The sequence below is a fragment of the Aquarana catesbeiana genome, linkage group LG03, assembly GCF_042186555.1.
Source record: "Aquarana catesbeiana isolate 2022-GZ linkage group LG03, ASM4218655v1, whole genome shotgun sequence".
NCBI classification, from domain to species: domain Eukaryota; kingdom Metazoa; phylum Chordata; class Amphibia; order Anura; family Ranidae; genus Aquarana; species Aquarana catesbeiana.
The window spans coordinates 645,145,809-645,173,142 of NC_133326.1; the positions used below are offsets into that span (position 1 = coordinate 645,145,809).

A 27,334-nucleotide genomic window follows, 5' to 3' on the forward strand; every position below is an offset into this window, starting at 1 on the left:
TTGGAGAGAGCCCTTGCCATCAGGCTTCACCGTCGTTCCGTCCCTCCTACCTAATTACATTTGGGAAATACTGGCCGCTCCCCCGGTGGGAGCAAGGGGAGCCAGCGTTCTCTCCCAAATAACTGTCCAGAGCTAGAGCTGCCCCAATCCAGGCCAGAAGGCCAGGATCCCGACCCTCCGCCAAGACCGAATGGTTCTCCGTCCCCATCAGAAGGCTTCCCTTTCGGCTACAAACCGCTCCGGGTTACCTTCACTCCAGCAGGTTTTGCATAGCAACCGCAATCCCATCTCTATCTCGCCATAGATCAGGGACAGAAGCAAGCGCCACCTCCTGGAAACTGATAAGAACAGATACTACACTTGATCTTCGCCAAAAGGCCGAGAAGCAATTAGCAATAATCACGCCTCAGTTGAACCTCATTGGCTATGATACTGCCACTGCGCAAAGCTAACCAAATCAGTGCCTGCCAACATCTGCCCTTCCTTGGAGGAGAAATTGACATTGAGGAGAGACACATAAGTGTCATCCAGTGGGCCGCTGAGCATTCTGGGACTTGGCATGTTAATGAGACAGGGACGATGCCTAAGTGGGCATTGTTTACCCACTGAATAGTGTTAGCATTTGAAAGAACTAAGGAGAATCTAAAGGGACAGGGCCCTAGATGTCAGATGCGTTTCTCCCACAGCAGTCCTGAAAGGCCACTGGGAGCGTATGTGTTTGAACAGCTATGCTGCTGAGAAAAGACCAAGGTGGAAGGATTTGGGGCCTTTGTTGAAAGTTCGCTAGATAACATGCCTGAACTGGAGCCCAGGTAAGCTGCCATAGACAAGGGTTGTTGGGAAACAGTTGGTCAAGCAATCACCTTCAGCCACCTTTATTTCTGGCAGATTCTAGGAGCCTAGAAAGGGGGAAGTTAGGACATTTCATCTCTCTGAGCCAGTGAGCATTCCCGGCAGATGTGCATAAAGACTGCCCTATTGGCAGCTCAAAGGCCTCATAGGTAAGTGAAAGGCACCGCCCGAACAGGGACTTGAACCCTGGACCCTCAGATTAAAAGTCTGATGCTCTACCGACTGAGCTATCCGGGCTCTCAAAGCTCCTCCTCCATAGCGGTCCAAGCTGCTTGAATCTTGACATGTATGGTGGAAAAAGACCATTCAGCCAAGGGGACCGGGTGCCTGAAAGCACAAGTATTTGGCTTGCCCAGGCTGGCCAATCGTCCTCTCCCGTTTAATTTTCTAGGACAGGTTGAAGATAAAAGGGAGAATCTAACCTGCAACCATGCAGATAGGGTCCAGTCCGGTACAGGTGGAGAACGCCTAAAGTTTCTGCCTTAGTTTTACCTACAGTTCAATGCTCTTTGACCGGAAACAAGGGCCTTGCAAAAAGACACCGCCCGAAAGGCTTCCTTAACCCTGGACCAACACGCTTCCAGTATTCTTAATCAGTGACTGGGTTACAAATAAAGACAGTTCACCTTGAGCCTCATGTTGCCAGGTCCAGCAGAAGAAACCCAGGCAAAAAAACGAGGTAGAGTCCACTCTGGATTACAGGCAAGTGAAGAACGAGCGGCGCGTGCCAATCACTGATTGTTCTACCCAGGCTGCGTGATGACACAAAAGCTCTCTATGGTGTCAATGGGCCCGTGACTCACTTTCTCAACTCTAACGCATCTCAGTCTGCATGTAAGAAGCCGTCACTTATCTGCTGTTGAAAACACATTGCTCAGTCTCCTCAGAGACTCTCAAAAATTGCCAGTGCTGACTGTATTTCAAGTCATCGTGGCGGGGTATTGGGAAAAGTTTTCAATTAGCAATAATCACTCTCTATCGAAAAGCCAGTGGCGTGCAAAACACACCTCAAAAACTTCCACCCGGTGCCAAAAAAAGTGCCCACACATAGAGAGTGAAACACAAAAAAGTGCAACGGGTGTACAGAGTCCTCCACTAGGGAAGGACCTTACCCTGATCCCCCGGGGCGTTAGGCTCCAGACAGGGACTGAGGTACTCAGACAAAGGGTCCATCTGGCCGAAACCAGGCAGACCCCCACAACTGGAAGGACTGCCGAAGCAGACCAACCCAAGTACAGTGGGGCTCTCCCGAAGAGAGACCCCTCAAAGGAGAGGGCGAACCAAGCCAAAAGGCCTATGTCCACCCCCTCCCAAGACTTTCAGAGTAGGCCCGAGGACCCACACCCTACTCGCCACACAGTGACAAAACGTGTATACAAAGACAACCAAAAAAAAAAGACAAAAAGGTGACAAACAGGGGTAAAAAAAAGAGTGGGGAAGATAGTGAGATGGGAGAGTGAAAGTGGCCATTGTGCTATACAATGGCCGGCCCTCCGGCCAGGCATAAAAATTTCCCCTGGTCCTGGCCAAAAGGCCCGGCCCAAGAGGCAGGTGCGAAAAACGTGTGTTGTGGTGAAGTGACCATGGTGCCATAAAATCAAGTGCTTTCACACCGTGACTATACGGCACCCCTGAACTGCCACTTCAGGGGCACATTCACCACTGGCTTTTCGAAAAAGCCCTGACCACCCAGCCCAGACCACAGCAGACCCCACCACAGACAGGAAGGATATGGAGATCAGGAAGCCGGAAAGAGCCCTTTACCATCAGGCTCTGCCGTCGCTCCCATCACTCCTCCTAATTACATTCGGGAAGTACTTGCCACTCCCTCCCCCCCTTGCAAGGCAGGAGTAAGCGTTCTCTCCCAAATAACTGTCTGGAGCTAGATCCGCCCCAATCCAGGCCAGAAGGCCAGGGTCCCGACCCTCTGGTTCAGACCCCGTGGTTCTCCATCCCCATCAGAAGGCTTCCCTTTCGGCTACAAACCGCTCCAGGTCACCTTCACTCCAGCAGGTTTTGCATAGCAACCGCAATCCCATCTCTATTTCGCCATAGATCAGGGACGGAAGCAAGCGCCACCTCCTGGAAACTGATAAGAATAGATACTACACTTGATCTTCGCCAAAAGGCCGAGAAGCAATTAGCAATAATCACGCCTCAGTTGAACCTCATTGGCTATGATACTGCCACTGCGCAAAGCTAACCAAATCAGTGCCTGCCAACATCTGCCCTTCCTTGGAGGAGAAATTGACATTGAGGAGAGACACATAAGTGTCATCCAGTGGGCCGCTGAGCATTCTGGGACTTGGCATGTTAATGAGACAGGGACGATGCCTAAGTGGGCATTGTTTACCCACTGAATAGTGTTAGCATTTGAAAGAACTAAGGAGAATCTAAAGGGACAGGGCCCTAGATGTCAGATGCGTTTCTCCCACAGCAGTCCTGAAAGGCCACTGGGAGCGTATGTGTTTGAACAGCTATGCTGCTGAGAAAAGACCAAGGTGGAAGGATTTGGGGCCTTTGTTGAAAGTTCGCTAGATAACATGCCTGAACTGGAGCCCAGGTAAGCTGCCATAGACAAGGGTTGTTGGGAAACAGTTGGTCAAGCAATCACCTTCAGCCACCTTTATTTCTGGCTGATTCCAGGAGCCTAGAAAGGGGGAAGTTAGGGCATTTCATCTCTCTGAGCCAGTGAGCATTCCCGGCAGATGTGCATAAAGACTGCCCTATTGGCAGCTCAAAGGCCTCATAGGTAAGTGAAAGGCACCGCCCGAACAGGGACTTGAACCCTGGACCCTCAGATTAAAAGTCTGATGCTCTACCGACTGAGCTATGCAGGCTCTCAAAGCTCCTCCTCCATAGCGGTCCAAGCTGCTTGAATCTTGACATGTATGGTGGAAAAAGACCATTCAGCCAAGGGGACCGGGTGCCTGAAAGCACAAGTATTTGGCTTGCCCAGGCTGGCCAATCGTCCTCTCCCGTTTAATTTTCTAGGACAGGTTGAAGATAAAAGGGAGAATCTAACCTGCAACCATGCAGATAGGGTCCAGTCCGGTACAGGTGGAGAACGCCTAAAGTTTCTGCCTTAGTTTTACCTACAGTTCAATGCTCTTTGACCGGAAACAAGGGCCTTGCAAAAAGACACCGCCCGAAAGGCTTCCTTAACCCTGGACCAACACGCTTCCAGTATTCTTAATCAGTGACTGGGTTACAAATAAAGACAGTTCACCTTGAGCCTCATGTTGCCAGGTCCAGCAGAAGAAACCCAGGCAAAAAAACGAGGTAGAGTCCACTCTGGATTACAGGCAAGTGAAGAACGAGCGGCGCGTGCCAATCACTGATTGTTCTACCCAGGCTGCGTGATGACACAAAAGCTCTCTATGGTGTCAATGGGCCCGTGACTCACTTTCTCAACTCTAACGCATCTCAGTCTGCATGTAAGAAGCCGTCACTTATCTGCTGTTGAAAACACATTGCTCAGTCTCCTCAGAGACTCTCAAAAATTGCCAGTGCTGACTGTATTTCAAGTCATCGTGGCGGGGTATTGGGAAAAGTTTTCAATTAGCAATAATCACGCCTCAGTTGAACCTCATTGGCTATGATACTGCCACTGCGCAAAGCTAACCAAATCAGTGCCTGCCAACATCTGCCCTTCCTTGGAGGAGAAATTGACATTGAGGAGAGACACATAAGTGTCATCCAGTGGGCCGCTGAGCATTCTGGGACTTGGCATGTTAATGAGACAGGGACGATGCCTAAGTGGGCATTGTTTACCCACTGAATAGTGTTAGCATTTGAAAGAACTAAGGAGAATCTAAAGGGACAGGGCCCTAGATGTCAGATGCGTTTCTCCCACAGCAGTCCTGAAAGGCCACTGGGAGCGTATGTGTTTGAACAGCTATGCTGCTGAGAAAAGACCAAGGTGGAAGGATTTGGGGCCTTTGTTGAAAGTTCGCTAGATAACATGCCTGAACTGGAGCCCAGGTAAGCTGCCATAGACAAGGGTTGTTGGGAAACAGTTGGTCAAGCAATCACCTTCAGCCACCTTTATTTCTGGCAGATTCCAGGAGCCTAGAAAGGGGGAAGTTAGGGCATTTCATCTCTCTGAGCCAGTGAGCATTCCCGGCAGATGTGCATAAAGACTGCCCTATTGGCAGCTCAAAGGCCTCATAGGTAAGTGAAAGGCACCGCCCGAACAGGGACTTCAACCCTGGACCCTCAGATTAAAAGTCTGATGCTCTACCGACTGAGCTATCCGGGCTCTCAAAGCTCCTCCTCCATAGCGGTCCAAGCTGCTTGAATCTTGACATGTATGGTGGAAAAAGACCATTCAGCCAAGGGGACCGGGTGCCTGAAAGCACAAGTATTTGGCTTGCCCATGCTGGCCAATCGTCCTCTCCCGTTTAATTTTCTAGGACAGGTTGAAGATAAAAGGGAGAATCTAACCTGCAACCATGCAGATAGGGTCCAGTCCGGTACAGGTGGAGAACGCCTAAAGTTTCTGCCTTAGTTTTACCTACAGTTCAATGCTCTTTGACCGGAAACAAGGGCCTTGCAAAAAGACACCGCCCGAAAGGCTTCCTTAACCCTGGACCAACACGCTTCCAGTATTCTTAATCAGTGACTGGGTTACAAATAAAGACAGTTCACCTTGAGCCTCATGTTGCCAGGTCCAGCAGAAGAAACCCAGGCAAAAAAACGAGGTAGAGTCCACTCTGGATTACAGGCAAGTGAAGAACGAGCGGCGCGTGCCAATCACTGATTGTTCTACCCAGGCTGCGTGATGACACAAAAGCTCTCTATGGTGTCAATGGGCCCGTGACTCACTTTCTCAACTCTAACGCATCTCAGTCTGCATGTAAGAAGCCGTCACTTATCTGCTGTTGAAAACACATTGCTCAGTCTCCTCAGAGACTCTCAAAAATTGCCAGTGCTGACTGTATTTCAAGTCATCGTGGCGGGGTATTGGGAAAAGTTTTCAATTAGCAATAATCACTCTATCGAAAAGCCAGTGGTGTGCAAAACACACCTCAAAAACTTCCACCCGGTGCCAAAAAAGTGCCCACACATAGAGAGTGAAACACAAAAAAGTGCAACGGGTGTACAGAGTCCTCCACTAGGGAAGGACCTTACCCTGATCCCCCGGGGCGTTAGGCTCCAGACAGGGACTGAGGTACTCAGACAAAGGGTCCATCTGGCCGAAACCAGGCGGACCCCCACAACTGGAAGGACTGCCGAAGCAGACCAACCCAAGTACAGTGGGGCTCTCCCGAAGAGAGACCCCTCAAAGGAGAGGGCGAACCAAGCCAAAAGGCCTATGTCCACCCCCTCCCAAGACTTTCAGAGTAGGCCCGAGGACCCACACCCTACTCGCCACACAGTGACAAAACGTGTATACAAAGACAACCAAAAAAAAAAGACAAAAAGGTGACAAACAGGGGTAAAGAAAAGAGTGGGGAAGATAGTGGGATGGGAGAGTGAAAGTGGCCATTGTGCTATACAATGGCCGGCCCTCCGGCCAGGCATAAAAATTTCCCCTGGTCCTGGCCAAAAGGCCCGGCCCAAGAGGCAGGTGCGAAAAACGTGTGTTGTGGTGAAGTGACCATGGTGCCATAAAATCAAGTGCTTTCACACCGTGACTATACGGCACCCCTGAACTGCCACTTCAGGGGCACATTCACCACTGGCTTTTCGAAAAAGCCCTGACCACCCAGCCCAGACCACAGCAGACCCCACCACACACAGGAAGGATATGGAGATCAGGAAGCCGGAAAGAGCCCTTTACCATCAGGCTCTGCCGTCGCTCCCATCACTCCTCCTAATTACATTCGGGAAGTACTTGCCACTCCCTCCCAAGGGGGTTGCAAGGCAGGAGTAAGCGTTCTCTCCCAAATAACTGTCTGGAGCTAGATCCGCCCCAATCCAGGCCAGAAGACCAGGGTCCCGACCCTCTGGTTCAGACCCCGTGGTTCTCCATCCCCATCAGAAGGCTTCCCTTTCGGCTACAAACCGCTCCAGGTCACCTTCACTCCAGCAGGTTTTGCATAGCAACCGCAATCCCATCTCTATTTCGCCATAGATCAGGGATGGAAGCAAGCGCCACCTCCTGGAAACTGATAAGAATAGATACTACACTTGATCTTCGCCAAAAGGCCGAGAAGCAATTAGCAATAATCACTCTATCGAAAAGCCAGTGGCGTGCAAAACACACCTCAAAAACTTCCACCCGGTGCCAAAAAAAAGTGCCCACACATAGAGAGTGAAACACAAAAAAGTGCAACGGGTGTACAGAGTCCTCCACTAGGGAAGGACCTTACCCTGATCCCCCGGGGCGTTAGGCTCCAGACAGGGACTGAGGTACTCAGACAAAGGGTCCATCTGGCCGAAACCAGGTGGACCCCCACAACTGGAAGGTCTGCCGAAGCAGACCGACCCAAGTACAGTGGGGCTCCCCCGAAGGGAGACCCCTCAAAGGAGAGGGCGAACCAAGCCAAAAGGCCTATGTCCACCCCCTCCCAAGACTTTCAGAGTAGGCCCGAGGACCCACACCCTACTCGCCACACAGTGACAAAACGTGTATACAAAGACAACCAAAAAAAGACAAAAAGGTGACAAACAGGGGTAAAAGAAAGAGTGGGGAAGATAGTGAGATGGGAGAGTGAAAGTGGCCATTGTGCTATACAATGGCCGGCCCTCCGGCCAGGCATAAAAATTTCCCCTGGTCCTGGCCAAAAGGCCCGGCCCAAGAGGCAGGTGCGAAAAACATGTGTTGTGGTGAAGTGACCATGGTGCCATAAAATCAAGTGCTTTCACACCGTGACTATACGGCACCCCTGAACTGCCACTTCAGGGGCACATTCACCACTGGCTTTTCGAAAAAGCCCTGACCCACAGCCCAGACCACAGCAGCCCCCACCCCAGGCAGAAAGGTATGGAGTTCTGGAAGCTTGGAGAGAGCCCTTGCCATCAGGCTTCACCGTCGTTCCGTCCCTCCTACCTAATTACATTTGGGAAATACTGGCCGCTCCCCCGGTGGGAGCAAGGGGAGCCAGCGTTCTCTCCCAAATAACTGTCCAGAGCTAGAGCTGCCCCAATCCAGGCCAGAAGGCCAGGATCCCGACCCTCCGCCAAGACCGAATGGTTCTCCGTCCCCATCAGAAGGCTTCCCTTTCGGCTACAAACCGCTCCGGGTTACCTTCACTCCAGCAGGTTTTGCATAGCAACCGCAATCCCATCTCTATCTCGCCATAGATCAGGGACAGAAGCAAGCGCCACCTCCTGGAAACTGATAAGAACAGATACTACACTTGATCTTCGCCAAAAGGCCGAGAAGCAATTAGCAATAATCACTCCTCAGTTGAACCTCATTGGCTATGATACTGCCACTGCGCAAAGCTAACCAAATCAGTGCCTGCCAACATCTGCCCTTCCTTGGAGGAGAAATTGACATTGAGGAGAGACACATAAGTGTCATCCAGTGGGCCGCTGAGCATTCTGGGACTTGGCATGTTAATGAGACAGGGACGATGCCTAAGTGGGCATTGTTTACCCACTGAATAGTGTTAGCATTTGAAAGAACTAAGGAGAATCTAAAGGGACAGGGCCCTAGATGTCAGATGCGTTTCTCCCACAGCAGTCCTGAAAGGCCACTGGGAGCGTATGTGTTTGAACAGCTATGCTGCTGAGAAAAGACCAAGGTGGAAGGATTTGGGGCCTTTGTTGAAAGTTCGCTAGATAACATGCCTGAACTGGAGCCCAGGTAAGCTGCCATAGACAAGGGTTGTTGGGAAACAGTTGGTCAAGCAATCACCTTCAGCCACCTTTATTTCTGGCAGATTCTAGGAGCCTAGAAAGGGGGAAGTTAGGACATTTCATCTCTCTGAGCCAGTGAGCATTCCCGGCAGATGTGCATAAAGACTGCCCTATTGGCAGCTCAAAGGCCTCATAGGTAAGTGAAAGGCACCGCCCGAACAGGGACTTGAACCCTGGACCCTCAGATTAAAAGTCTGATGCTCTACCGACTGAGCTATCCGGGCTCTCAAAGCTCCTCCTCCATAGCGGTCCAAGCTGCTTGAATCTTGACATGTATGGTGGAAAAAGACCATTCAGCCAAGGGGACCGGGTGCCTGAAAGCACAAGTATTTGGCTTGCCCAGGCTGGCCAATCGTCCTCTCCCGTTTAATTTTCTAGGACAGGTTGAAGATAAAAGGGAGAATCTAACCTGCAACCATGCAGATAGGGTCCAGTCCGGTACAGGTGGAGAACGCCTAAAGTTTCTGCCTTAGTTTTACCTACAGTTCAATGCTCTTTGACCGGAAACAAGGGCCTTGCAAAAAGACACCGCCCGAAAGGCTTCCTTAACCCTGGACCAACACGCTTCCAGTATTCTTAATCAGTGACTGGGTTACAAATAAAGACAGTTCACCTTGAGCCTCATGTTGCCAGGTCCAGCAGAAGAAACCCAGGCAAAAAAACGAGGTAGAGTCCACTCTGGATTACAGGCAAGTGAAGAACGAGCGGCGCGTGCCAATCACTGATTGTTCTACCCAGGCTGCGTGATGACACAAAAGCTCTCTATGGTGTCAATGGGCCCGTGACTCACTTTCTCAACTCTAACGCATCTCAGTCTGCATGTAAGAAGCCGTCACTTATCTGCTGTTGAAAACACATTGCTCAGTCTCCTCAGAGACTCTCAAAAATTGCCAGTGCTGACTGTATTTCAAGTCATCGTGGCGGGGTATTGGGAAAAGTTTTCAATTAGCAATAATCACGCCTCAGTTGAACCTCATTGGCTATGATACTGCCACTGCGCAAAGCTAACCAAATCAGTGCCTGCCAACATCTGCCCTTCCTTGGAGGAGAAATTGACATTGAGGAGAGACACATAAGTGTCATCCAGTGGGCCGCTGAGCATTCTGGGACTTGGCATGTTAATGAGACAGGGACGATGCCTAAGTGGGCATTGTTTACCCACTGAATAGTGTTAGCATTTGAAAGAACTAAGGAGAATCTAAAGGGACAGGGCACTAGATGTCAGATGCGTTTCTCCCACAGCAGTCCTGAAAGGCCACTGGGAGCGTATGTGTTTGAACAGCTATGCTGCTGAGAAAAGACCAAGGTGGAAGGATTTGGGGCCTTTGTTGAAAGTTCGCTAGATAACATGCCTGAACTGGAGCCCAGGTAAGCTGCCATAGACAAGGGTTGTTGGGAAACAGTTGGTCAAGCAATCACCTTCAGCCACCTTTATTTCTGGCTGATTCCAGGAGCCTAGAAAGGGGGAAGTTAGGGCATTTCATCTCTCTGAGCCAGTGAGCATTCCCGGCAGATGTGCATAAAGACTGCCCTATTGGCAGCTCAAAGGCCTCATAGGTAAGTGAAAGGCACCGCCCGAACAGGGACTTGAACCCTGGACCCTCAGATTAAAAGTCTGATGCTCTACCGACTGAGCTATGCAGGCTCTCAAAGCTCCTCCTCCATAGCGGTCCAAGCTGCTTGAATCTTGACATGTATGGTGGAAAAAGACCATTCAGCCAAGGGGACCGGGTGCCTGAAAGCACAAGTATTTGGCTTGCCCAGGCTGGCCAATCGTCCTCTCCCGTTTAATTTTCTAGGACAGGTTGAAGATAAAAGGGAGAATCTAACCTGCAACCATGCAGATAGGGTCCAGTCCGGTACAGGTGGAGAACGCCTAAAGTTTCTGCCTTAGTTTTACCTACAGTTCAATGCTCTTTGACCGGAAACAAGGGCCTTGCAAAAAGACACCGCCCGAAAGGCTTCCTTAACCCTGGACCAACACGCTTCCAGTATTCTTAATCAGTGACTGGGTTACAAATAAAGACAGTTCACCTTGAGCCTCATGTTGCCAGGTCCAGCAGAAGAAACCCAGGCAAAAAAACGAGGTAGAGTCCACTCTGGATTACAGGCAAGTGAAGAACGAGCGGCGCGTGCCAATCACTGATTGTTCTACCCAGGCTGCGTGATGACACAAAAGCTCTCTATGGTGTCAATGGGCCCGTGACTCACTTTCTCAACTCTAACGCATCTCAGTCTGCATGTAAGAAGCCGTCACTTATCTGCTGTTGAAAACACATTGCTCAGTCTCCTCAGAGACTCTCAAAAATTGCCAGTGCTGACTGTATTTCAAGTCATCGTGGCGGGGTATTGGGCAAAGTTTTCAATTAGCAATAATCACGCCTCAGTTGAACCTCATTGGCTATGATACTGCCACTGCGCAAAGCTAACCAAATCAGTGCCTGCCAACATCTGCCCTTCCTTGGAGGAGAAATTGACATTGAGGAGAGACACATAAGTGTCATCCAGTGGGCCGCTGAGCATTCTGGGACTTGGCATGTTAATGAGACAGGGACGATGCCTAAGTGGGCATTGTTTACCCACTGAATAGTGTTAGCATTTGAAAGAACTAAGGAGAATCTAAAGGGACAGGGCCCTAGATGTCAGATGCGTTTCTCCCACAGCAGTCCTGAAAGGCCACTGGGAGCGTATGTGTTTGAACAGCTATGCTGCTGAGAAAAGACCAAGGTGGAAGGATTTGGGGCCTTTGTTGAAAGTTCGCTAGATAACATGCCTGAACTGGAGCCCAGGTAAGCTGCCATAGACAAGGGTTGTTGGGAAACAGTTGGTCAAGCAATCACCTTCAGCCACCTTTATTTCTGGCAGATTCCAGGAGCCTAGAAAGGGGGAAGTTAGGGCATTTCATCTCTCTGAGCCAGTGAGCATTCCCGGCAGATGTGCATAAAGACTGCCCTATTGGCAGCTCAAAGGCCTCATAGGTAAGTGAAAGGCACCGCCCGAACAGGGACTTGAACCCTGGACCCTCAGATTAAAAGTCTGATGCTCTACCGACTGAGCTATCCGGGCTCTCAAAGCTCCTCCTCCATAGCGGTCCAAGCTGCTTGAATCTTGACATGTATGGTGGAAAAAGACCATTCAGCCAAGGGGACCGGGTGCCTGAAAGCACAAGTATTTGGCTTGCCCAGGCTGGCCAATCGTCCTCTCCCGTTTAATTTTCTAGGACAGGTTGAAGATAAAAGGGAGAATCTAACCTGCAACCATGCAGATAGGGTCCAGTCCGGTACAGGTGGAGAACGCCTAAAGTTTCTGCCTTAGTTTTACCTACAGTTCAATGCTCTTTGACCGGAAACAAGGGCCTTGCAAAAAGACACCGCCCGAAAGGCTTCCTTAACCCTGGACCAACACGCTTCCAGTATTCTTAATCAGTGACTGGGTTACAAATAAAGACAGTTCACCTTGAGCCTCATGTTGCCAGGTCCAGCAGAAGAAACCCAGGCAAAAAAACGAGGTAGAGTCCACTCTGGATTACAGGCAAGTGAAGAACGAGCGGCGCGTGCCAATCACTGATTGTTCTACCCAGGCTGCGTGATGACACAAAAGCTCTCTATGGTGTCAATGGGCCCGTGACTCACTTTCTCAACTCTAACGCATCTCAGTCTGCATGTAAGAAGCCGTCACTTATCTGCTGTTGAAAACACATTGCTCAGTCTCCTCAGAGACTCTCAAAAATTGCCAGTGCTGACTGTATTTCAAGTCATCGTGGCGGGGTATTGGGAAAAGTTTTCAATTAGCAATAATCACTCTATCGAAAAGCCAGTGGTGTGCAAAACACACCTCAAAAACTTCCACCCGGTGCCAAAAAAGTGCCCACACATAGAGAGTGAAACACAAAAAAGTGCAACGGGTGTACAGAGTCCTCCACTAGGGAAGGACCTTACCCTGATCCCCCGGGGCGTTAGGCTCCAGACAGGGACTGAGGTACTCAGACAAAGGGTCCATCTGGCCGAAACCAGGCGGACCCCCACAACTGGAAGGACTGCCGAAGCAGACCAACCCAAGTACAGTGGGGCTCTCCCGAAGAGAGACCCCTCAAAGGAGAGGGCGAACCAAGCCAAAAGGCCTATGTCCACCCCCTCCCAAGACTTTCAGAGTAGGCCCGAGGACCCACACCCTACTCGCCACACAGTGACAAAACGTGTATACAAAGACAACCAAAAAAAAAAGACAAAAAGGTGACAAACAGGGGTAAAGAAAAGAGTGGGGAAGATAGTGGGATGGGAGAGTGAAAGTGGCCATTGTGCTATACAATGGCCGGCCCTCCGGCCAGGCATAAAAATTTCCCCTGGTCCTGGCCAAAAGGCCCGGCCCAAGAGGCAGGTGCGAAAAACGTGTGTTGTGGTGAAGTGACCATGGTGCCATAAAATCAAGTGCTTTCACACCGTGACTATACGGCACCCCTGAACTGCCACTTCAGGGGCACATTCACCACTGGCTTTTCGAAAAAGCCCTGACCACCCAGCCCAGACCACAGCAGACCCCACCACACACAGGAAGGATATGGAGATCAGGAAGCCGGAAAGAGCCCTTTACCATCAGGCTCTGCCGTCGCTCCCATCACTCCTCCTAATTACATTCGGGAAGTACTTGCCACTCCCTCCCCCCCTTGCAAGGCAGGAGTAAGCGTTCTCTCCCAAATAACTGTCTGGAGCTAGATCCGCCCCAATCCAGGCCAGAAGACCAGGGTCCCGACCCTCTGGTTCAGACCCCGTGGTTCTCCATCCCCATCAGAAGGCTTCCCTTTCGGCTACAAACCGCTCCAGGTCACCTTCACTCCAGCAGGTTTTGCATAGCAACCGCAATCCCATCTCTATTTCGCCATAGATCAGGGATGGAAGCAAGCGCCACCTCCTGGAAACTGATAAGAATAGATACTACACTTGATCTTCGCCAAAAGGCCGAGAAGCAATTAGCAATAATCACTCTATCGAAAAGCCAGTGGCGTGCAAAACACACCTCAAAAACTTCCACCCGGTGCCAAAAAAAAGTGCCCACACATAGAGAGTGAAACACAAAAAAGTGCAACGGGTGTACAGAGTCCTCCACTAGGGAAGGACCTTACCCTGATCCCCCGGGGCGTTAGGCTCCAGACAGGGACTGAGGTACTCAGACAAAGGGTCCATCTGGCCGAAACCAGGTGGACCCCCACAACTGGAAGGTCTGCCGAAGCAGACCGACCCAAGTACAGTGGGGCTCCCCCGAAGGGAGACCCCTCAAAGGAGAGGGCGAACCAAGCCAAAAGGCCTATGTCCACCCCCTCCCAAGACTTTCAGAGTAGGCCCGAGGACCCACACCCTACTCGCCACACAGTGACAAAACGTGTATACAAAGACAACCAAAAAAAGACAAAAAGGTGACAAACAGGGGTAAAAGAAAGAGTGGGGAAGATAGTGAGATGGGAGAGTGAAAGTGGCCATTGTGCTATACAATGGCCGGCCCTCCGGCCAGGCATAAAAATTTCCCCTGGTCCTGGCCAAAAGGCCCGGCCCAAGAGGCAGGTGCGAAAAACATGTGTTGTGGTGAAGTGACCATGGTGCCATAAAATCAAGTGCTTTCACACCGTGACTATACGGCACCCCTGAACTGCCACTTCAGGGGCACATTCACCACTGGCTTTTCGAAAAAGCCCTGACCCACAGCCCAGACCACAGCAGCCCCCACCCCAGGCAGAAAGGTATGGAGTTCTGGAAGCTTGGAGAGAGCCCTTGCCATCAGGCTTCACCGTCGTTCCGTCCCTCCTACCTAATTACATTTGGGAAATACTGGCCGCTCCCCCGGTGGGAGCAAGGGGAGCCAGCGTTCTCTCCCAAATAACTGTCCAGAGCTAGAGCTGCCCCAATCCAGGCCAGAAGGCCAGGATCCCGACCCTCCGCCAAGACCGAATGGTTCTCCGTCCCCATCAGAAGGCTTCCCTTTCGGCTACAAACCGCTCCGGGTTACCTTCACTCCAGCAGGTTTTGCATAGCAACCGCAATCCCATCTCTATCTCGCCATAGATCAGGGACAGAAGCAAGCGCCACCTCCTGGAAACTGATAAGAACAGATACTACACTTGATCTTCGCCAAAAGGCCGAGAAGCAATTAGCAATAATCACGCCTCAGTTGAACCTCATTGGCTATGATACTGCCACTGCGCAAAGCTAACCAAATCAGTGCCTGCCAACATCTGCCCTTCCTTGGAGGAGAAATTGACATTGAGGAGAGACACATAAGTGTCATCCAGTGGGCCGCTGAGCATTCTGGGACTTGGCATGTTAATGAGACAGGGACGATGCCTAAGTGGGCATTGTTTACCCACTGAATAGTGTTAGCATTTGAAAGAACTAAGGAGAATCTAAAGGGACAGGGCCCTAGATGTCAGATGCGTTTCTCCCACAGCAGTCCTGAAAGGCCACTGGGAGCGTATGTGTTTGAACAGCTATGCTGCTGAGAAAAGACCAAGGTGGAAGGATTTGGGGCCTTTGTTGAAAGTTCGCTAGATAACATGCCTGAACTGGAGCCCAGGTAAGCTGCCATAGACAAGGGTTGTTGGGAAACAGTTGGTCAAGCAATCACCTTCAGCCACCTTTATTTCTGGCAGATTCTAGGAGCCTAGAAAGGGGGAAGTTAGGACATTTCATCTCTCTGAGCCAGTGAGCATTCCCGGCAGATGTGCATAAAGACTGCCCTATTGGCAGCTCAAAGGCCTCATAGGTAAGTGAAAGGCACCGCCCGAACAGGGACTTGAACCCTGGACCCTCAGATTAAAAGTCTGATGCTCTACCGACTGAGCTATCCGGGCTCTCAAAGCTCCTCCTCCATAGCGGTCCAAGCTGCTTGAATCTTGACATGTATGGTGGAAAAAGACCATTCAGCCAAGGGGACCGGGTGCCTGAAAGCACAAGTATTTGGCTTGCCCAGGCTGGCCAATCGTCCTCTCCCGTTTAATTTTCTAGGACAGGTTGAAGATAAAAGGGAGAATCTAACCTGCAACCATGCAGATAGGGTCCAGTCCGGTACAGGTGGAGAACGCCTAAAGTTTCTGCCTTAGTTTTACCTACAGTTCAATGCTCTTTGACCGGAAACAAGGGCCTTGCAAAAAGACACCGCCCGAAAGGCTTCCTTAACCCTGGACCAACACGCTTCCAGTATTCTTAATCAGTGACTGGGTTACAAATAAAGACAGTTCACCTTGAGCCTCATGTTGCCAGGTCCAGCAGAAGAAACCCAGGCAAAAAAACGAGGTAGAGTCCACTCTGGATTACAGGCAAGTGAAGAACGAGCGGCGCGTGCCAATCACTGATTGTTCTACCCAGGCTGCGTGATGACACAAAAGCTCTCTATGGTGTCAATGGGCCCGTGACTCACTTTCTCAACTCTAACGCATCTCAGTCTGCATGTAAGAAGCCGTCACTTATCTGCTGTTGAAAACACATTGCTCAGTCTCCTCAGAGACTCTCAAAAATTGCCAGTGCTGACTGTATTTCAAGTCATCGTGGCGGGGTATTGGGAAAAGTTTTCAATTAGCAATAATCACTCTCTATCGAAAAGCCAGTGGCGTGCAAAACACACCTCAAAAACTTCCACCCGGTGCCAAAAAAAGTGCCCACACATAGAGAGTGAAACACAAAAAAGTGCAACGGGTGTACAGAGTCCTCCACTAGGGAAGGACCTTACCCTGATCCCCCGGGGCGTTAGGCTCCAGACAGGGACTGAGGTACTCAGACAAAGGGTCCATCTGGCCGAAACCAGGCAGACCCCCACAACTGGAAGGACTGCCGAAGCAGACCAACCCAAGTACAGTGGGGCTCTCCCGAAGAGAGACCCCTCAAAGGAGAGGGCGAACCAAGCCAAAAGGCCTATGTCCACCCCCTCCCAAGACTTTCAGAGTAGGCCCGAGGACCCACACCCTACTCGCCACACAGTGACAAAACGTGTATACAAAGACAACCAAAAAAAAAAGACAAAAAGGTGACAAACAGGGGTAAAAAAAAGAGTGGGGAAGATAGTGAGATGGGAGAGTGAAAGTGGCCATTGTGCTATACAATGGCCGGCCCTCCGGCCAGGCATAAAAATTTCCCCTGGTCCTGGCCAAAAGGCCCGGCCCAAGAGGCAGGTGCGAAAAACGTGTGTTGTGGTGAAGTGACCATGGTGCCATAAAATCAAGTGCTTTCACACCGTGACTATACGGCACCCCTGAACTGCCACTTCAGGGGCACATTCACCACTGGCTTTTCGAAAAAGCCCTGACCACCCAGCCCAGACCACAGCAGACCCCACCACAGACAGGAAGGATATGGAGATCAGGAAGCCGGAAAGAGCCCTTTACCATCAGGCTCTGCCGTCGCTCCCATCACTCCTCCTAATTACATTCGGGAAGTACTTGCCACTCCCTCCCCCCCTTGCAAGGCAGGAGTAAGCGTTCTCTCCCAAATAACTGTCTGGAGCTAGATCCGCCCCAATCCAGGCCAGAAGGCCAGGGTCCCGACCCTCTGGTTCAGACCCCGTGGTTCTCCATCCCCATCAGAAGGCTTCCCTTTCGGCTACAAACCGCTCCAGGTCACCTTCACTCCAGCAGGTTTTGCATAGCAACCGCAATCCCATCTCTATTTCGCCATAGATCAGGGACAGAAGCAAGCGCCACCTCCTGGAAACTGATAAGAATAGATACTACACTTGATCTTCGCCAAAAGGCCGAGAAGCAATTAGCAATAATCACGCCTCAGTTGAACCTCATTGGCTATGATACTGCCACTGCGCAAAGCTAACCAAATCAGTGCCTGCCAACATCTGCCCTTCCTTGGAGGAGAAATTGACATTGAGGAGAGACACATAAGTGTCATCCAGTGGGCCGCTGAGCATTCTGGGACTTGGCATGTTAATGAGACAGGGACGATGCCTAAGTGGGCATTGTTTACCCACTGAATAGTGTTAGCATTTGAAAGAACTAAGGAGAATCTAAAGGGACAGGGCCCTAGATGTCAGATGCGTTTCTCCCACAGCAGTCCTGAAAGGCCACTGGGAGCGTATGTGTTTGAACAGCTATGCTGCTGAGAAAAGACCAAGGTGGAAGGATTTGGGGCCTTTGTTGAAAGTTCGCTAGATAACATGCCTGAACTGGAGCCCAGGTAAGCTGCCATAGACAAGGGTTGTTGGGAAACAGTTGGTCAAGCAATCACCTTCAGCCACCTTTATTTCTGGCTGATTCCAGGAGCCTAGAAAGGGGGAAGTTAGGGCATTTCATCTCTCTGAGCCAGTGAGCATTCCCGGCAGATGTGCATAAAGACTGCCCTATTGGCAGCTCAAAGGCCTCATAGGTAAGTGAAAGGCACCGCCCGAACAGGGACTTGAACCCTGGACCCTCAGATTAAAAGTCTGATGCTCTACCGACTGAGCTATGCAGGCTCTCAAAGCTCCTCCTCCATAGCGGTCCAAGCTGCTTGAATCTTGACATGTATGGTGGAAAAAGACCATTCAGCCAAGGGGACCGGGTGCCTGAAAGCACAAGTATTTGGCTTGCCCAGGCTGGCCAATCGTCCTCTCCCGTTTAATTTTCTAGGACAGGTTGAAGATAAAAGGGAGAATCTAACCTGCAACCATGCAGATAGGGTCCAGTCCGGTACAGGTGGAGAACGCCTAAAGTTTCTGCCTTAGTTTTACCTACAGTTCAATGCTCTTTGACCGGAAACAAGGGCCTTGCAAAAAGACACCGCCCGAAAGGCTTCCTTAACCCTGGACCAACACGCTTCCAGTATTCTTAATCAGTGACTGGGTTACAAATAAAGACAGTTCACCTTGAGCCTCATGTTGCCAGGTCCAGCAGAAGAAACCCAGGCAAAAAAACGAGGTAGAGTCCACTCTGGATTACAGGCAAGTGAAGAACGAGCGGCGCGTGCCAATCACTGATTGTTCTACCCAGGCTGCGTGATGACACAAAAGCTCTCTATGGTGTCAATGGGCCCGTGACTCACTTTCTCAACTCTAACGCATCTCAGTCTGCATGTAAGAAGCCGTCACTTATCTGCTGTTGAAAACACATTGCTCAGTCTCCTCAGAGACTCTCAAAAATTGCCAGTGCTGACTGTATTTCAAGTCATCGTGGCGGGGTATTGGGCAAAGTTTTCAATTAGCAATAATCACGCCTCAGTTGAACCTCATTGGCTATGATACTGCCACTGCGCAAAGCTAACCAAATCAGTGCCTGCCAACATCTGCCCTTCCTTGGAGGAGAAATTGACATTGAGGAGAGACACATAAGTGTCATCCAGTGGGCCGCTGAGCATTCTGGGACTTGGCATGTTAATGAGACAGGGACGATGCCTAAGTGGGCATTGTTTACCCACTGAATAGTGTTAGCATTTGAAAGAACTAAGGAGAATCTAAAGGGACAGGGCCCTAGATGTCAGATGCGTTTCTCCCACAGCAGTCCTGAAAGGCCACTGGGAGCGTATGTGTTTGAACAGCTATGCTGCTGAGAAAAGACCAAGGTGGAAGGATTTGGGGCCTTTGTTGAAAGTTCGCTAGATAACATGCCTGAACTGGAGCCCAGGTAAGCTGCCATAGACAAGGGTTGTTGGGAAACAGTTGGTCAAGCAATCACCTTCAGCCACCTTTATTTCTGGCAGATTCCAGGAGCCTAGAAAGGGGGAAGTTAGGGCATTTCATCTCTCTGAGCCAGTGAGCATTCCCGGCAGATGTGCATAAAGACTGCCCTATTGGCAGCTCAAAGGCCTCATAGGTAAGTGAAAGGCACCGCCCGAACAGGGACTTCAACCCTGGACCCTCAGATTAAAAGTCTGATGCTCTACCGACTGAGCTATCCGGGCTCTCAAAGCTCCTCCTCCATAGCGGTCCAAGCTGCTTGAATCTTGACATGTATGGTGGAAAAAGACCATTCAGCCAAGGGGACCGGGTGCCTGAAAGCACAAGTATTTGGCTTGCCCAGGCTGGCCAATCGTCCTCTCCCGTTTAATTTTCTAGGACAGGTTGAAGATAAAAGGGAGAATCTAACCTGCAACCATGCAGATAGGGTCCAGTCCGGTACAGGTGGAGAACGCCTAAAGTTTCTGCCTTAGTTTTACCTACAGTTCAATGCTCTTTGACCGGAAACAAGGGCCTTGCAAAAAGACACCGCCCGAAAGGCTTCCTTAACCCTGGACCAACACGCTTCCAGTATTCTTAATCAGTGACTGGGTTACAAATAAAGACAGTTCACCTTGAGCCTCATGTTGCCAGGTCCAGCAGAAGAAACCCAGGCAAAAAAACGAGGTAGAGTCCACTCTGGATTACAGGCAAGTGAAGAACGAGCGGCGCGTGCCAATCACTGATTGTTCTACCCAGGCTGCGTGATGACACAAAAGCTCTCTATGGTGTCAATGGGCCCGTGACTCACTTTCTCAACTCTAACGCATCTCAGTCTGCATGTAAGAAGCCGTCACTTATCTGCTGTTGAAAACACATTGCTCAGTCTCCTCAGAGACTCTCAAAAATTGCCAGTGCTGACTGTATTTCAAGTCATCGTGGCGGGGTATTGGGAAAAGTTTTCAATTAGCAATAATCACTCTATCGAAAAGCCAGTGGTGTGCAAAACACACCTCAAAAACTTCCACCCGGTGCCAAAAAAGTGCCCACACATAGAGAGTGAAACACAAAAAAGTGCAACGGGTGTACAGAGTCCTCCACTAGGGAAGGACCTTACCCTGATCCCCCGGGGCGTTAGGCTCCAGACAGGGACTGAGGTACTCAGACAAAGGGTCCATCTGGCCGAAACCAGGCGGACCCCCACAACTGGAAGGACTGCCGAAGCAGACCAACCCAAGTACAGTGGGGCTCTCCCGAAGAGAGACCCCTCAAAGGAGAGGGCGAACCAAGCCAAAAGGCCTATGTCCACCCCCTCCCAAGACTTTCAGAGTAGGCCCGAGGACCCACACCCTACTCGCCACACAGTGACAAAACGTGTATACAAAGACAACCAAAAAAAAAAGACAAAAAGGTGACAAACAGGGGTAAAGAAAAGAGTGGGGAAGATAGTGGGATGGGAGAGTGAAAGTGGCCATTGTGCTATACAATGGCCGGCCCTCCGGCCAGGCATAAAAATTTCCCCTGGTCCTGGCCAAAAGGCCCGGCCCAAGAGGCAGGTGCGAAAAACGTGTGTTGTGGTGAAGTGACCATGGTGCCATAAAATCAAGTGCTTTCACACCGTGACTATACGGCACCCCTGAACTGCCACTTCAGGGGCACATTCACCACTGGCTTTTCGAAAAAGCCCTGACCACCCAGCCCAGACCACAGCAGACCCCACCACACACAGGAAGGATATGGAGATCAGGAAGCCGGAAAGAGCCCTTTACCATCAGGCTCTGCCGTCGCTCCCATCACTCCTCCTAATTACATTCGGGAAGTACTTGCCACTCCCTCCCAAGGGGGTTGCAAGGCAGGAGTAAGCGTTCTCTCCCAAATAACTGTCTGGAGCTAGATCCGCCCCAATCCAGGCCAGAAGACCAGGGTCCCGACCCTCTGGTTCAGACCCCGTGGTTCTCCATCCCCATCAGAAGGCTTCCCTTTCGGCTACAAACCGCTCCAGGTCACCTTCACTCCAGCAGGTTTTGCATAGCAACCGCAATCCCATCTCTATTTCGCCATAGATCAGGGATGGAAGCAAGCGCCACCTCCTGGAAACTGATAAGAATAGATACTACACTTGATCTTCGCCAAAAGGCCGAGAAGCAATTAGCAATAATCACTCTATCGAAAAGCCAGTGGCGTGCAAAACACACCTCAAAAACTTCCACCCGGTGCCAAAAAAAAGTGCCCACACATAGAGAGTGAAACACAAAAAAGTGCAACGGGTGTACAGAGTCCTCCACTAGGGAAGGACCTTACCCTGATCCCCCGGGGCGTTAGGCTCCAGACAGGGACTGAGGTACTCAGACAAAGGGTCCATCTGGCCGAAACCAGGTGGACCCCCACAACTGGAAGGTCTGCCGAAGCAGACCGACCCAAGTACAGTGGGGCTCCCCCGAAGGGAGACCCCTCAAAGGAGAGGGCGAACCAAGCCAAAAGGCCTATGTCCACCCCCTCCCAAGACTTTCAGAGTAGGCCCGAGGACCCACACCCTACTCGCCACACAGTGACAAAACGTGTATACAAAGACAACCAAAAAAAGACAAAAAGGTGACAAACAGGGGTAAAAGAAAGAGTGGGGAAGATAGTGAGATGGGAGAGTGAAAGTGGCCATTGTGCTATACAATGGCCGGCCCTCCGGCCAGGCATAAAAATTTCCCCTGGTCCTGGCCAAAAGGCCCGGCCCAAGAGGCAGGTGCGAAAAACATGTGTTGTGGTGAAGTGACCATGGTGCCATAAAATCAAGTGCTTTCACACCGTGACTATACGGCACCCCTGAACTGCCACTTCAGGGGCACATTCACCACTGGCTTTTCGAAAAAGCCCTGACCCACAGCCCAGACCACAGCAGCCCCCACCCCAGGCAGAAAGGTATGGAGTTCTGGAAGCTTGGAGAGAGCCCTTGCCATCAGGCTTCACCGTCGTTCCGTCCCTCCTACCTAATTACATTTGGGAAATACTGGCCGCTCCCCCGGTGGGAGCAAGGGGAGCCAGCGTTCTCTCCCAAATAACTGTCCAGAGCTAGAGCTGCCCCAATCCAGGCCAGAAGGCCAGGATCCCGACCCTCCGCCAAGACCGAATGGTTCTCCGTCCCCATCAGAAGGCTTCCCTTTCGGCTACAAACCGCTCCGGGTTACCTTCACTCCAGCAGGTTTTGCATAGCAACCGCAATCCCATCTCTATCTCGCCATAGATCAGGGACAGAAGCAAGCGCCACCTCCTGGAAACTGATAAGAACAGATACTACACTTGATCTTCGCCAAAAGGCCGAGAAGCAATTAGCAATAATCACTCCTCAGTTGAACCTCATTGGCTATGATACTGCCACTGCGCAAAGCTAACCAAATCAGTGCCTGCCAACATCTGCCCTTCCTTGGAGGAGAAATTGACATTGAGGAGAGACACATAAGTGTCATCCAGTGGGCCGCTGAGCATTCTGGGACTTGGCATGTTAATGAGACAGGGACGATGCCTAAGTGGGCATTGTTTACCCACTGAATAGTGTTAGCATTTGAAAGAACTAAGGAGAATCTAAAGGGACAGGGCCCTAGATGTCAGATGCGTTTCTCCCACAGCAGTCCTGAAAGGCCACTGGGAGCGTATGTGTTTGAACAGCTATGCTGCTGAGAAAAGACCAAGGTGGAAGGATTTGGGGCCTTTGTTGAAAGTTCGCTAGATAACATGCCTGAACTGGAGCCCAGGTAAGCTGCCATAGACAAGGGTTGTTGGGAAACAGTTGGTCAAGCAATCACCTTCAGCCACCTTTATTTCTGGCAGATTCTAGGAGCCTAGAAAGGGGGAAGTTAGGACATTTCATCTCTCTGAGCCAGTGAGCATTCCCGGCAGATGTGCATAAAGACTGCCCTATTGGCAGCTCAAAGGCCTCATAGGTAAGTGAAAGGCACCGCCCGAACAGGGACTTGAACCCTGGACCCTCAGATTAAAAGTCTGATGCTCTACCGACTGAGCTATCCGGGCTCTCAAAGCTCCTCCTCCATAGCGGTCCAAGCTGCTTGAATCTTGACATGTATGGTGGAAAAAGACCATTCAGCCAAGGGGACCGGGTGCCTGAAAGCACAAGTATTTGGCTTGCCCAGGCTGGCCAATCGTCCTCTCCCGTTTAATTTTCTAGGACAGGTTGAAGATAAAAGGGAGAATCTAACCTGCAACCATGCAGATAGGGTCCAGTCCGGTACAGGTGGAGAACGCCTAAAGTTTCTGCCTTAGTTTTACCTACAGTTCAATGCTCTTTGACCGGAAACAAGGGCCTTGCAAAAAGACACCGCCCGAAAGGCTTCCTTAACCCTGGACCAACACGCTTCCAGTATTCTTAATCAGTGACTGGGTTACAAATAAAGACAGTTCACCTTGAGCCTCATGTTGCCAGGTCCAGCAGAAGAAACCCAGGCAAAAAAACGAGGTAGAGTCCACTCTGGATTACAGGCAAGTGAAGAACGAGCGGCGCGTGCCAATCACTGATTGTTCTACCCAGGCTGCGTGATGACACAAAAGCTCTCTATGGTGTCAATGGGCCCGTGACTCACTTTCTCAACTCTAACGCATCTCAGTCTGCATGTAAGAAGCCGTCACTTATCTGCTGTTGAAAACACATTGCTCAGTCTCCTCAGAGACTCTCAAAAATTGCCAGTGCTGACTGTATTTCAAGTCATCGTGGCGGGGTATTGGGAAAAGTTTTCAATTAGCAATAATCACGCCTCAGTTGAACCTCATTGGCTATGATACTGCCACTGCGCAAAGCTAACCAAATCAGTGCCTGCCAACATCTGCCCTTCCTTGGAGGAGAAATTGACATTGAGGAGAGACACATAAGTGTCATCCAGTGGGCCGCTGAGCATTCTGGGACTTGGCATGTTAATGAGACAGGGACGATGCCTAAGTGGGCATTGTTTACCCACTGAATAGTGTTAGCATTTGAAAGAACTAAGGAGAATCTAAAGGGACAGGGCACTAGATGTCAGATGCGTTTCTCCCACAGCAGTCCTGAAAGGCCACTGGGAGCGTATGTGTTTGAACAGCTATGCTGCTGAGAAAAGACCAAGGTGGAAGGATTTGGGGCCTTTGTTGAAAGTTCGCTAGATAACATGCCTGAACTGGAGCCCAGGTAAGCTGCCATAGACAAGGGTTGTTGGGAAACAGTTGGTCAAGCAATCACCTTCAGCCACCTTTATTTCTGGCTGATTCCAGGAGCCTAGAAAGGGGGAAGTTAGGGCATTTCATCTCTCTGAGCCAGTGAGCATTCCCGGCAGATGTGCATAAAGACTGCCCTATTGGCAGCTCAAAGGCCTCATAGGTAAGTGAAAGGCACCGCCCGAACAGGGACTTGAACCCTGGACCCTCAGATTAAAAGTCTGATGCTCTACCGACTGAGCTATGCAGGCTCTCAAAGCTCCTCCTCCATAGCGGTCCAAGCTGCTTGAATCTTGACATGTATGGTGGAAAAAGACCATTCAGCCAAGGGGACCGGGTGCCTGAAAGCACAAGTATTTGGCTTGCCCAGGCTGGCCAATCGTCCTCTCCCGTTTAATTTTCTAGGACAGGTTGAAGATAAAAGGGAGAATCTAACCTGCAACCATGCAGATAGGGTCCAGTCCGGTACAGGTGGAGAACGCCTAAAGTTTCTGCCTTAGTTTTACCTACAGTTCAATGCTCTTTGACCGGAAACAAGGGCCTTGCAAAAAGACACCGCCCGAAAGGCTTCCTTAACCCTGGACCAACACGCTTCCAGTATTCTTAATCAGTGACTGGGTTACAAATAAAGACAGTTCACCTTGAGCCTCATGTTGCCAGGTCCAGCAGAAGAAACCCAGGCAAAAAAACGAGGTAGAGTCCACTCTGGATTACAGGCAAGTGAAGAACGAGCGGCGCGTGCCAATCACTGATTGTTCTACCCAGGCTGCGTGATGACACAAAAGCTCTCTATGGTGTCAATGGGCCCGTGACTCACTTTCTCAACTCTAACGCATCTCAGTCTGCATGTAAGAAGCCGTCACTTATCTGCTGTTGAAAACACATTGCTCAGTCTCCTCAGAGACTCTCAAAAATTGCCAGTGCTGACTGTATTTCAAGTCATCGTGGCGGGGTATTGGGCAAAGTTTTCAATTAGCAATAATCACGCCTCAGTTGAACCTCATTGGCTATGATACTGCCACTGCGCAAAGCTAACCAAATCAGTGCCTGCCAACATCTGCCCTTCCTTGGAGGAGAAATTGACATTGAGGAGAGACACATAAGTGTCATCCAGTGGGCCGCTGAGCATTCTGGGACTTGGCATGTTAATGAGACAGGGACGATGCCTAAGTGGGCATTGTTTACCCACTGAATAGTGTTAGCATTTGAAAGAACTAAGGAGAATCTAAAGGGACAGGGCCCTAGATGTCAGATGCGTTTCTCCCACAGCAGTCCTGAAAGGCCACTGGGAGCGTATGTGTTTGAACAGCTATGCTGCTGAGAAAAGACCAAGGTGGAAGGATTTGGGGCCTTTGTTGAAAGTTCGCTAGATAACATGCCTGAACTGGAGCCCAGGTAAGCTGCCATAGACAAGGGTTGTTGGGAAACAGTTGGTCAAGCAATCACCTTCAGCCACCTTTATTTCTGGCAGATTCCAGGAGCCTAGAAAGGGGGAAGTTAGGGCATTTCATCTCTCTGAGCCAGTGAGCATTCCCGGCAGATGTGCATAAAGACTGCCCTATTGGCAGCTCAAAGGCCTCATAGGTAAGTGAAAGGCACCGCCCGAACAGGGACTTGAACCCTGGACCCTCAGATTAAAAGTCTGATGCTCTACCGACTGAGCTATCCGGGCTCTCAAAGCTCCTCCTCCATAGCGGTCCAAGCTGCTTGAATCTTGACATGTATGGTGGAAAAAGACCATTCAGCCAAGGGGACCGGGTGCCTGAAAGCACAAGTATTTGGCTTGCCCAGGCTGGCCAATCGTCCTCTCCCGTTTAATTTTCTAGGACAGGTTGAAGATAAAAGGGAGAATCTAACCTGCAACCATGCAGATAGGGTCCAGTCCGGTACAGGTGGAGAACGCCTAAAGTTTCTGCCTTAGTTTTACCTACAGTTCAATGCTCTTTGACCGGAAACAAGGGCCTTGCAAAAAGACACCGCCCGAAAGGCTTCCTTAACCCTGGACCAACACGCTTCCAGTATTCTTAATCAGTGACTGGGTTACAAATAAAGACAGTTCACCTTGAGCCTCATGTTGCCAGGTCCAGCAGAAGAAACCCAGGCAAAAAAACGAGGTAGAGTCCACTCTGGATTACAGGCAAGTGAAGAACGAGCGGCGCGTGCCAATCACTGATTGTTCTACCCAGGCTGCGTGATGACACAAAAGCTCTCTATGGTGTCAATGGGCCCGTGACTCACTTTCTCAACTCTAACGCATCTCAGTCTGCATGTAAGAAGCCGTCACTTATCTGCTGTTGAAAACACATTGCTCAGTCTCCTCAGAGACTCTCAAAAATTGCCAGTGCTGACTGTATTTCAAGTCATCGTGGCGGGGTATTGGGAAAAGTTTTCAATTAGCAATAATCACGCCTCAGTTGAACCTCATTGGCTATGATACTGCCACTGCGCAAAGCTAACCAAATCAGTGCCTGCCAACATCTGCCCTTCCTTGGAGGAGAAATTGACATTGAGGAGAGACACATAAGTGTCATCCAGTGGGCCGCTGAGCATTCTGGGACTTGGCATGTTAATGAGACAGGGACGATGCCTAAGTGGGCATTGTTTACCCACTGAATAGTGTTAGCATTTGAAAGAACTAAGGAGAATCTAAAGGGACAGGGCCCTAGATGTCAGATGCGTTTCTCCCACAGCAGTCCTGAAAGGCCACTGGGAGCGTATGTGTTTGAACAGCTATGCTGCTGAGAAAAGACCAAGGTGGAAGGATTTGGGGCCTTTGTTGAAAGTTCGCTAGATAACATGCCTGAACTGGAGCCCAGGTAAGCTGCCATAGACAAGGGTTGTTGGGAAACAGTTGGTCAAGCAA

General features: G+C 50.5%; 13 non-coding genes and 14 pseudogenes across 13 annotated transcripts; all 27 read right to left on the bottom strand.

The window, feature by feature from the left end:
* Positions 1-385: 385 nt before the first annotated feature.
* On the bottom strand, positions 386-450 carry LOC141135436 (U4 spliceosomal RNA; annotated as a pseudogene).
* A 566-nt stretch (positions 451-1,016) lies between these two features.
* On the bottom strand, positions 1,017-1,089 carry TRNAK-UUU (transfer RNA lysine (anticodon UUU)). The gene has a single exon. It is a non-coding gene; the product is annotated as a tRNA-Lys (tRNA).
* Positions 1,090-1,730: 641 nt separating this feature from the next.
* Positions 1,731-1,854, bottom strand: LOC141135676 (U4 spliceosomal RNA; annotated as a pseudogene).
* A 1,134-nt stretch (positions 1,855-2,988) lies between these two features.
* LOC141135366 (U4 spliceosomal RNA) lies at positions 2,989-3,053 on the bottom strand (annotated as a pseudogene).
* Positions 3,054-4,333: 1,280 nt separating this feature from the next.
* LOC141135176 (U4 spliceosomal RNA) lies at positions 4,334-4,474 on the bottom strand. The gene has a single exon (XR_012243463.1). It is a non-coding gene; the product is annotated as a U4 spliceosomal RNA (small nuclear RNA).
* A 1,280-nt stretch (positions 4,475-5,754) lies between these two features.
* LOC141135514 (U4 spliceosomal RNA) lies at positions 5,755-5,928 on the bottom strand (annotated as a pseudogene).
* A 956-nt stretch (positions 5,929-6,884) lies between these two features.
* LOC141135933 (U2 spliceosomal RNA) lies at positions 6,885-7,017 on the bottom strand (annotated as a pseudogene).
* A 1,167-nt stretch (positions 7,018-8,184) lies between these two features.
* On the bottom strand, positions 8,185-8,249 carry LOC141135711 (U4 spliceosomal RNA; annotated as a pseudogene).
* A 566-nt stretch (positions 8,250-8,815) lies between these two features.
* TRNAK-UUU (transfer RNA lysine (anticodon UUU)) lies at positions 8,816-8,888 on the bottom strand. Its single transcript has one exon. It is a non-coding gene; the product is annotated as a tRNA-Lys (tRNA).
* Positions 8,889-9,529: 641 nt separating this feature from the next.
* LOC141135177 (U4 spliceosomal RNA) lies at positions 9,530-9,670 on the bottom strand. Its single transcript, XR_012243464.1, has one exon. It is a non-coding gene; the product is annotated as a U4 spliceosomal RNA (small nuclear RNA).
* Positions 9,671-10,950: 1,280 nt separating this feature from the next.
* Positions 10,951-11,091, bottom strand: LOC141135223 (U4 spliceosomal RNA). Its single transcript, XR_012243505.1, has one exon. It is a non-coding gene; the product is annotated as a U4 spliceosomal RNA (small nuclear RNA).
* A 566-nt stretch (positions 11,092-11,657) lies between these two features.
* Positions 11,658-11,730, bottom strand: TRNAK-UUU (transfer RNA lysine (anticodon UUU)). Its single transcript has one exon. It is a non-coding gene; the product is annotated as a tRNA-Lys (tRNA).
* Positions 11,731-12,371: 641 nt separating this feature from the next.
* On the bottom strand, positions 12,372-12,545 carry LOC141135516 (U4 spliceosomal RNA; annotated as a pseudogene).
* A 953-nt stretch (positions 12,546-13,498) lies between these two features.
* LOC141135934 (U2 spliceosomal RNA) lies at positions 13,499-13,631 on the bottom strand (annotated as a pseudogene).
* Positions 13,632-14,798: 1,167 nt separating this feature from the next.
* Positions 14,799-14,863, bottom strand: LOC141135437 (U4 spliceosomal RNA; annotated as a pseudogene).
* Positions 14,864-15,429: 566 nt separating this feature from the next.
* On the bottom strand, positions 15,430-15,502 carry TRNAK-UUU (transfer RNA lysine (anticodon UUU)). Its single transcript has one exon. It is a non-coding gene; the product is annotated as a tRNA-Lys (tRNA).
* Positions 15,503-16,143: 641 nt separating this feature from the next.
* On the bottom strand, positions 16,144-16,267 carry LOC141135677 (U4 spliceosomal RNA; annotated as a pseudogene).
* A 1,134-nt stretch (positions 16,268-17,401) lies between these two features.
* On the bottom strand, positions 17,402-17,466 carry LOC141135367 (U4 spliceosomal RNA; annotated as a pseudogene).
* Positions 17,467-18,746: 1,280 nt separating this feature from the next.
* LOC141135224 (U4 spliceosomal RNA) lies at positions 18,747-18,887 on the bottom strand. The gene has a single exon (XR_012243506.1). It is a non-coding gene; the product is annotated as a U4 spliceosomal RNA (small nuclear RNA).
* Positions 18,888-20,167: 1,280 nt separating this feature from the next.
* Positions 20,168-20,341, bottom strand: LOC141135517 (U4 spliceosomal RNA; annotated as a pseudogene).
* Positions 20,342-21,297: 956 nt separating this feature from the next.
* LOC141135935 (U2 spliceosomal RNA) lies at positions 21,298-21,430 on the bottom strand (annotated as a pseudogene).
* A 1,167-nt stretch (positions 21,431-22,597) lies between these two features.
* Positions 22,598-22,662, bottom strand: LOC141135712 (U4 spliceosomal RNA; annotated as a pseudogene).
* Positions 22,663-23,228: 566 nt separating this feature from the next.
* On the bottom strand, positions 23,229-23,301 carry TRNAK-UUU (transfer RNA lysine (anticodon UUU)). Its single transcript has one exon. It is a non-coding gene; the product is annotated as a tRNA-Lys (tRNA).
* Positions 23,302-23,942: 641 nt separating this feature from the next.
* Positions 23,943-24,083, bottom strand: LOC141135178 (U4 spliceosomal RNA). The gene has a single exon (XR_012243465.1). It is a non-coding gene; the product is annotated as a U4 spliceosomal RNA (small nuclear RNA).
* A 1,280-nt stretch (positions 24,084-25,363) lies between these two features.
* On the bottom strand, positions 25,364-25,504 carry LOC141135225 (U4 spliceosomal RNA). Its single transcript, XR_012243507.1, has one exon. It is a non-coding gene; the product is annotated as a U4 spliceosomal RNA (small nuclear RNA).
* Positions 25,505-26,070: 566 nt separating this feature from the next.
* Positions 26,071-26,143, bottom strand: TRNAK-UUU (transfer RNA lysine (anticodon UUU)). Its single transcript has one exon. It is a non-coding gene; the product is annotated as a tRNA-Lys (tRNA).
* A 641-nt stretch (positions 26,144-26,784) lies between these two features.
* Positions 26,785-26,925, bottom strand: LOC141135180 (U4 spliceosomal RNA). Its single transcript, XR_012243466.1, has one exon. It is a non-coding gene; the product is annotated as a U4 spliceosomal RNA (small nuclear RNA).
* Between the last annotated feature and the right edge of the window lie 409 nt (positions 26,926-27,334).